The sequence below is a fragment of the Lactuca serriola genome, chromosome 2, assembly GCF_051521515.1.
Source record: "Lactuca serriola cultivar US96UC23 chromosome 2, Lser_US96UC23_V15, whole genome shotgun sequence".
Classification (NCBI taxonomy): Eukaryota; Viridiplantae; Streptophyta; class Magnoliopsida; order Asterales; family Asteraceae; genus Lactuca; species Lactuca serriola.
In genome coordinates, this window is record NC_136409.1 from 123,218,500 (window position 1) to 123,228,884 (window position 10,385).

Below are 10,385 nucleotides of genomic sequence, written 5' to 3' on the forward strand. Positions count from 1 at the left end.
ACGATTCAGAGCGAAAGAAAGGTTCTGGAAAAAGGTTTTCAACACCAAAAAGAATATAGGTTTATATCTTAGTTAAATAAGAACATGTCTTTTATTACTTTTAGCTGTGTTGGTTTAGTTGCTATGATGAGCAGCTGAATCTAGCTGCTCTTGTTTAGCTAGATGAAGCTTTTAAACTTATGAATAGCTCAATTGTTATGGATGAAATTTAGTTGGTAAAAATTGCTTGTGTTTGATTTGTGTAACCTAGCATGCTATTGTTTGTTTTTCTAATTGCTTGATTACATGTTCTGTGTAGCTTAGTGATCATTAAACTGCATGAACTCGTTTACCTAATGATTTAGTGAACATTGAATGTTAGAGCTAGGATTGACCAATCTTAGTAAGTAATTAGAGTAAATTAAGCTTAGCTGTACTAGAGGACGTTTATTGTGACTATAATTGCGTTTATATAACAAATCTTACATAGCATATTTACATCCATAACTAGTTCTGTGTTTAATTGTGTGTGAACGTACATGATTTGACATGAATTAGTTAAATATTGGTAAGTTAGAACTAAATTACTAATAAAACTAAAAACCAACTTAATAATCCGTAATCATTAGCTAGCTATAAGGAAGAAGTGGATTCAAACTAAACAAGAGTGTGTTTTTGATTATTGACTTTGAATTTAAGTTCATCTGATCTTGTAAAATCAGATACAAACCCTTTTAAACTTGTTAATAAATTAGGTTAATTTAATAGTAAGTAAATTAATTAGAACACTGTTCCCTGTGATCGACACCCGACTTACCCAAGCTATATCGTAATCTGACTAGGTATACTGCCTATAAGTGCATAGTTAGTTAAGTTTGTTAGGTTATAAATATTAAAATCAGTGAGTACTTTTGTGCACATCAGTGTTCACCCTCAAAATTTGGCGTCACTATCTGTATAGGGTTCGGTGTACGATATACACGGACCATAAGAGCCTGAAGTATTTGATGGATCAGCCCAACCTGAATATGCGGTAGAGGAGGTGGTTGGATGTGGTCAAGGATTATGATTGTGAGATCCTGTACCATCCGGGCAAGGCTAATATGGTAGCCGACGCCCTGAGTCGCAGGGCGGAGAGCGCCCCATTGCGAGATGTATGTTTGCGATTGACCGTGATGGCTCCGGTGTTGGACACCATTCGTGGAGCACAGGCTGAGGCCGTGAGATCGGAGAACCAGAAGAGAGAGCGAGTTGTTGGGTTGGTATCGGAGTTCGTTACCGATGGTCGGGGGGTTATGACATTTCAAGGGCGTATATGGGTACCATTTGTGGGAGGGACGCGTACCATTTTGATGGAAGAGGCTCATCGATCGAAATTCTCGATCCATCTTGGGGCCACTAAGATGTATTTGGACCTGAGGAGAGAGTATTGGTGGCCCTGTATGAAGAGGGATGTTGCGTGGTTTGTTGAGAGGTACTTAACCTACCGTAGGGTTAAAGCCGAGCACCAGAGACCGCATGGTAAGTTGCAGCCGTTGGAGGTTCCCGAATGGAAGTGGGAACAGATTACCATGGATTTTATCACCAAATTGCCAAGGACTGCTCGGGGAGTCGATGCAATTTGGGTGATTGTGGACAGGTTGACAAAGAGAGCCCACTTCCTTGCTATCAGTGAGAGCTCCTCGGCAGAGAAGTTAGCAGAGATGTATGTGAGGGAAGTGGTATCTCGGCATGGGGTGCCGATCTCGATTGTCTCAGACCGGGATGTACGTTTCACTTCTAGATTCTAGAAGAAGTTTCACGAGGAGTTGGGTACTAGGCTACATTTTAGTACCGCATATCACCCCCAGACAGATGGACAAAGTGAGTGGACGATCCAGACGCTCGAGGACATGCTCCGGGCATGTGTGTTGGATTTCGGGGGGAGTTGGGATACGTATTTTCCCCTGGCAGAGTTTTCCTACAACAACAACCATCATTCGAGCATTGGTATGCCACCCTTTGAGTTGTTGTATATGAGGAGGTGTCAGACCCCCATTTGCTGGGGAGAGGTCGGACAGCGTGTTATGGGCAGTACAGAGATCGTGCTTCAGACGACAGAGCATATCCAGCAGGTTAGACAGAGGTTGTTGACCGGTCAGAGTCGTAAGAAGAGTTATGCGGACAGACGCTGGTCCGAGCTTGAGTTTCAGGTCGGCGACTTTGTGCTCCTGAAGGTCTCTCCTTGGAAAGGAGTGATTCGATTCAGGAAGAGGGGCAAGTTGGGGCCCCGATATATTGGTCCATTCCGGGTGGTCGCGAGGGTAGGTAGGGTAGCCTATCGCTTGGAGTGCCAGCAGAGTTGGGTCAGATTCATGACACTTTCCACGTGTCGCAATTGCGGAAGTGTATAGCCGATGAGTCGGCAGTGGTTCCATTAGAGGATATTCAGGTGGATGCGAGCCTGAATTATGCTGAGAGACCGGTGGCAATCAGAGATTGGAAAATCAAGGTTTTGAGGAACAAGGAGGTACCCTTGGTTTTGGTTCAGTGGCAACATCGGAAGGGGTCCGAGATGACTTGGGAGCCAGAGCGTGAAATGCGTGAGCAGCATCCAGAGTTATTTGCAGAGCGAGACTTCGAGGGCGAAGTCTGGTTCTAGTGGGGGAGAATTGTAACATCCCGAATTCCCAAGTATTATTTATTATTGTATTTTTGGTGATTTTTGAAGAGACTCGGCGAGTTGGAGCCCAAACTCGCCGAGTATGATCGCGGTTATGGGTGCGGGTTCGCGTATGGACTCGGCGAGTCCACGCTGTTTAATGAAACCCTAATTCCCCGGGTTTGGAGCCTATTTAAGGGCACTTATAGCCTCCCATTGCGGCTACCAGTCCCTTGGGAGAACCCTAAGAGAGCTAAATCTCTTTGAGAGAGAAGAAGTCACTTTTGGATCTTTGTATCCTTTGTTTAGCAAGAAGAGGGTGACAAGAGCAAGGAGGAGGTGAGATTCAAGCAAATCCAGAGTCCAGAGGCTTCATTTTGAGGTAATAGTTCGAACCTCCTTCAGTTTTAGGGTTGATCTTTAGAGTTAGGGTTTTCTAACCCCCCCTTTGGAGAGTGATTATGTGAAGCAAATGGTCCCTCTTCGAGTTTGTGCCTTGGATCTGGACTCAAAGAGGTCCAGAGGCCTTAACCCTTGGAGCTTTTTGGGTTAGTATGGAGTTATTGGACTTAGGTTGTCATTTTTGGGACCAAATCTCCTTTTGATGCCTTGTTGTGGTTATACAAGCATCAAGTTTCGAACTTTACGTGACATTCATGCTTGGGAAGGACAGATCTATGGTTTGGGGAAACAGATCTGGCCTCAGGAGGTCAATAGAGTTTGTGCATGGCATGAACTCGCCGAGTTGTTCTTGAGACTCGGCGAGTAGGGTTTGGGTTTCACGTAAATTGTTCAGCGAGTAGACTCGCCGGGTTGGGGGATGACCTAGTGAGTCAGGGAGAGTCAAAGGGGGGCTGAGTCAAGCCGGAACTCGCCGAGTTGTTCTTGAGACTCGACGAGTTGAGTCGTGGTGGCCCCATGATTCATTCCAGGTGGAACTCGTCGAGTTAGAGAAGTACTCGACGTGTCAAGAGAGGATCCGAGGGAGTCAGTGAACACGTATAGACTCGCCGAGTCGCTCTAGTGCACTCGCCGAGTCTGGTCAAAGTTGATCGTTGACCATTGACAAAGTTGACCAGTGTTGACTTGATAGGGTTAGTCAACCTTAGTTGTGAAAGTGTTAATTAGAGATATATTGTGTTATAGGAGAACTATAGCTCGGGAGATCGAGCGCTAGTGATTTCAGGGATTTGCATGTTGTCGAGATACGTGAGGTGAGTCTTCTCACTATACTTTACCTTAAGTAGGTAATCAGAGTTATGTGACAGATTATTTGTATGCTATATCTATGTTATGTGTTGTACTGCATTATTTCTATGTGATTTATGTTGTGCATGCTTATAGAGTTGGAACCGGTAGGTTCACAGAGTTAGAACCAGAGGGTTCACAGAGTAGGGTCCACAGACCCATAGAGTTATAGCCTCGAGTGGCTAATATTTGCTATGTGTGGTATTTAGGGGAACTCACTAAGCTTTGTGCTTACAGTGTTTGGTGTTATTTGTTTCAGGTACTAGTGATGACCGTGGGAAGGCGCCGGCTTGATCAGTACACACACGGGATTGTTATGTTATGAGATCTTGGGATTCTTATATGTCATGGATTGAGTTTCAAACATTGATGTTTTTATGAATATTAAATGAATTATGTTTTTATAAAATGAGAAAAATTGTTTTGAATTTACGGTGTTACACTATGTTACTCCAATTGAAGTTAAGGAGTACTTTCTAGGATTTTTAATTGTAGATAATACAATCGGTAAAGGCTTATATGATGTTATAGTTGATCAAATTAAAAATATAAGACTAGATATAAATGATGTTAGGGGTCAAGGTTATAACAATTGGTCAAATATGAAAGGAAAACATCAAGGTGTACAGAAACGATTGTTAGATATTAACCCTAGAACATTCTAGAGTCCTTGTGGTTGTCATAGTTTAAATTTAGTAATTTGTGATATAGTTAATTCATGTGATAAAGCTAGTGAATTTTTTGGAGTTATACAACGTATATATTCGATATTTGCTTCATCAACTCAAAGGTGGAAAATATTACAAGATAATATATCAAACCTAACACTTAAATCATTATCGCAAACTCGTTGGAAAAGTAGGGTAGAAAGTGTAAAAGTAATTAGATTCCAAGCACCACAATTAAGAAACACACTTTTACAATTATCCAAAAATTGTAGAGATCCAAAAATTAAAAGTGAGGCTAAATGTTTAGCAACATATGAACTTGAAAACTATGAATTTTTATTAGGAATGATTATTTGGTATGATGTTTTGTTTGCTATTAACACTTTTAGTAAAAGTTTTGCAATCAAATGATATGTGTATTAATGATGCTATAGATCAACTAAATGGACTTTTGTGTTTCTTTGAAGAATATAGATAAAATGGATTTGAAAAAGCTTTAGATTATATAAAAGAATTGGCTTTAGAAATGAACATAAAACATGAATTTCGTGAAAAACGTATCATTTAAAGAAATAGACGATATGATGAAAATGTTGCTAATGAAACTATTAAAACTCCTATTCAGTTATTTTAAACTGATTACTTTTTTATATATAGTAGATAAAGTCATTACTTCACTTAAAAGTAGATTTGAGCAATTTAACGAGTTCAAATATATTTTTGGTTGTCTATTTAGTATAGAAAAATTAAAATCATTTGATGAAAATATTTTAAAAGAACATTGTTTAAATCTTGAAAAATATTTAAAGCATGATGATAGCTTGGATATTGATAGTTTAGATTTATTTTATAAACTAAAACTTTTAAGACATGTTGTACATTTAGAACGCGATATAATTATTAATATACTTAATTACATTAAAAAGTTTAGTTCTTTTCTAAATGTATATGTTGCCTATAGGATTATGTTAACTATTCATGTAACCATTCCCTCTGTAGAAAGAAGTTTTTCGAAATTAAAATTGTTAAAAAATTATTTAAGATCTACAATATCACAAAAAAATATTAAATGAATTAGCTATTTTATCAATTGAAAAATATTTAGTAAAAGAAATTGATTATGAAAATTTCATTAAAGAATTTGCATCTATAAAGGCTTAAAAATTAACTATATGTCATAAAATATATTCACAAAAAACATATACATAAAAAACAAAAGTTAACTCCGCAATTTGTAAACTTTTTAGTTTATTATTGCCGGTCTCAAGTCTGGATAAAGGATGAGAGTTTATAATATTAAGTATAGTAATGTCAAAATGCCCAAATTTTTTGGTTCGCTTAGAGCCCCAAATTAGTTAAGCAAACCCTACATGTTGGAAAGACATTCAGAAGAGCTGGTTAGACCGTTGGTTGTGAGGGAAGGACTTAGAGTTGGAATGAAATATGTTATAGTCAATGGTCTATAAATATTCATAACAACACTACAGTAACTTGAACTACGTCACTTCTATATACCATTTTATCTTTAACCACCATTTTATTATCACACAAATAGCTACCTAATTATTTATAATTTCTCACCTACCAAGTCATTGATATGTGTTTAAGAAATTTGTGAGAAAAATGGATTGAATGAAAACACGAATCGATAAAGAGAAAAAAATATTTTGATAAGACTATTAAATTTCAGTTTCTAAAAAAGAAAATAGATTATTTTATGTTTTAATGCTTTAATAATCATTTGTATTAATGGTCATTTTTGTTACGGTCATTTCTGTTTCGTTTAGGATTTATTTAATAACAGATTTTGGTTTGTTAAACAAATAAAATTGTAGGATTATAGGTATAACCAACCATTGTTTTTCACATCATCCAAAAAACGGGAAGTAAAAACAAATATTCACAATTGTTAAAGTAATAATAAAATATCTAAATGAATAATTACTTTTGACGTATAACCCGGCGTGCAAATCACCCGCCGGACAAATCATCTTTGATATGTGTCAAAAGGCTAAAAGGAATGGTGACACTCTTGATACCTTGATACATAAACATTTTAAGTGCTACATCATTTTTTTTTTCATTTTAACACCTACACTTAACATTTTGTAAGGAGTGGTAACATTCTTAGCATTCAATTTTTTATATTTTCTTTTTTCTAATTCATTTTAATTACTATATTTTAGTAAATATATTTATTGTATTTACTTTTTGTAATTTAAGTACTATATTTTAATAAACAAATATTTTTTATTCAATATTAAATAATATATATATATATATATATATATATATATATATATATATATATTAATTTTTTTTTAAATGTAAGTTTATAAAGTGATTTATTCGAAAGGTGTATATTTTCTCAATTCAAAAGGGGGTAAAATGTAAGTTTGTAAAGTGATTTATTCAATTTAAGAATGTGAAATACGAGTAAAGTAACATGCATCCAATCACAAGCAAAAGTTCCCTTCTCTTTCGTCACGCTAAGGCATTGGCGACTCATGGTTGGCGAACTCCCTAGCGAGAGCTAGTGGGTGGTGTTCCAAATGGTTGGTGATTGATGGCGAGTTTCTTTGATACTTCCACTCCGTCCAGCCTAAGTGATGTAACTTTTATTGCTCACTCACTGATCGACCGAGGATCCACCTATGTAGGAACAACATACAAAAACCCTATAGTCCCTATCTCGTTGGACTATTATGGTATGTCTTTGGCCTTCACAAGTGTAAGTGTGAAACTCTTGAGGGGATTACATCGGTGTATTTATTGGATTCGTCGGTACTAAATAACTATTTAGATGTGGGCTCGCATAACTATAAACCAAAACCCTAAAAACTAATGAGAGGTCTTTATATTTATGGGCATGTATATTTGCACAATGGTTGGACATAATATATTAGTAGAGTATATTTGGGTATAATGTACATGTAATCTAAACATAAGTATACTGTATCACATTCACACCAAGTTAGATAAAGGCTTCCAGGAGCAAGCTCACACCAATCCTTTACATCTATGTTGAAAGATGACTATACTAATATAAAAATGAGTATCATTTATCATTCACTCTAAAAGCAAAGAGACATATAACATAATGTATTGAAGATCAAAATATGCATAAAAGAGAGTAAATAACATAACAAAATGTTTATTGCATAATGATAACATACAAACATGAAAATTACATCACGGTCTAACTAAATTATGTCAATGTCCACCTATAGAAGCATAAAAAAACTCCATCATTGCCCCACAGATGAGGTAATGCTAAGAAAACAATATTGAACCATCGTGCTTCTGATATAGGGTATCAATACTGTCATCCATGAATTCGTCCATAGGGGGTGGTGTACACGAGTACTTCTTTTTCTTTTTATATTTACCCACAAAGACTTCAATCAAAAAGAAACATGTGTGTCTAATTGCATACATCTAAGTACTAATGAGCCTAAGACGCCCATGTCGACTGGTAATCTTAAATAATAGGAAAGAAATCAAGCAACAACCTCCATGAGTGTATAGAAACCTTCAAGGACGTGTTATAAAATCCTCAATATACTTCTGGCATTTTCCCAAGCTATTAGCATGAGAAGTTGTAACACCCACAGATTCGGGCTAGTTAATTTAGAGACAATAAGTGTCGAAAAATGACTTTTTGATGGAAGATTATTTATATAAATAATATTAACTAAGTTATAGTATATTTCACAAGGATTTCGGAGATATAAAGAACACCGAAATCCGAGATATAACGAAGAAGTTATGACCTGTCGAAATTTCGCGACAAAACCGACACGATATCGGGAGTCGTAAAAAGAAAGTGAGTTTCAATATATTACTTTTTAGCCTTAGTTATCTAAATGAAAGTTGTAGAGTATATTTCCACCTACATGTGGATATAAAGAACGTCAAAAACGGAGCTCGTATGCAAAATTTATGATCTTCCGAAGATGTAGCTGTCTAAGAACGTGACACATAGCAGAAACCCTAATTTGTCAGAGCTCACGACGTGAGAGTGCTCTAGGATGGGAAGGCTACGAGATGACTCTTGGAATCTCACGATGTGAGCATATCATTCTCATGATGTGAGAAGTCATACGGACGCCTTTCGAAGCTATAAACACATATGGCAAGTCTACGAGATGATACAACCATGGCTCACGACATGAGAATTGATTCTCATGACGTGAGAGAGCCAAAATCACCCTATAAATAACAATCAAGGCTCATTCATTCCTTACACCTTCTAGTTTCGTTCTCCCTCATTTTTCGAAGGCCGTTTCCCTTCCCGAGCCCGACGATCACGAACTGTTGATCGTTTCTAGATAGATTCTATCCAATCACGCTACTAATGTGAGTGAATAGTTAGTTTCATCTTACACATAGATTTGAACTATTTAATATAAATTATGTGCTATGTGTGCATGTTATTTGTATTCCTGATATCTATGATGGATGAATGATTTATACATGTTTTAAATCATTTAAACTGTATATGTATTTTATATCATCGAATATGTTGGGTAGAACATGGGTAGATAATATAATAAGAGATGAAATATGATATAGATGAATATTGACAGTTGCGCCATAACCCATAGGTGTTTTTGATTTAAGTGTTCACCAGATGTACTCTAAATAACCGGACAATTGCGCCTAAAGGATAATATCGACAACTGAGCCTAATAGATACAACATAATCTTAGCAGTTGCGCCTAAAGGATAATATATGCAGCTGCGCCTAATAGAGAACATCATAATCCTGGTAGTTGTACCTAATAGAGAATGTCATAATCCTGGCAGCTGTGCCTAAAGGATAATATCGACAGCTGCGCTTAATAGAGAATGTCATAATCCTGGCAGTTGTGCCTAAATGATAATATCGTCAGCTGCACCTAATAGAGAATATCATAATCCTGGATGCTATGCCTAAATAATAATATTGGCAGCTGTGCCTAATAGATAACATTGGCAGATGTGTCATAAGCAACGATGGACTTCATGCCTATTCCTTAGGATAATCCTTAGGAATGAAAAAGCGAATGATAGATAATTCTTAGGGTAGGTCCTTAAGAAATAAAGAAGATAATATGGATGGGTAACTGGGTTAATTGTTTGATGCTAAAACATAATAACTTTATTATTATGGGTTGAAAACCCTATGTACTCACCAGATTTCCAAACTCGACACACTCAGTTAAGGAGATGTAGATCACTAGTGTAAATGAATGTAATGTCTGTTTATGCTTATGTTTCTGTATTAACGATGACATCCCAAAGTTTTAATAAAAACAAAATACATTTATTCAGAAATGCTTTGATAATATATTTATCATGTTTTCTGGGAAAAAAATTCCGAAACACTTTTCTTTAAAAGGATACTCTGATTTTTAAAATAAAGCATAAACAAATCAGTATTTTCTAGCTGTGAAAACGGGGATGTCATAGAAGTAATGTCCCTTGCATACCTGAATTTGATTGGATGCCTAGAACACAAGAAAAAGTATTGGAAGAGGTTGAAATTGGTCTCGAAAGGTTATCAGATCATCAAAGTACACCCTTCAGTCTCAGCTATAACTTTTTCTTGTTTTATATATCTCTTATGAGTCGTACTTACTTCTAATTGTTGATGTAGATGGCAAGAATCCTATAAAACCACCAATATAAAATCTATTGTTTTCTAGATATTGAGAAAATTAGAGGAATAACTATCATCAAGAAGATTTTTCTGGTGTTTGCTAATAAAAACTTATGGAGATTTCATGTTGCTTATAAATTCATTCATAGATGATTAAAAAACAATAAAACAGCCCCATACGTGTTGGAATAATTATTGAATGCCA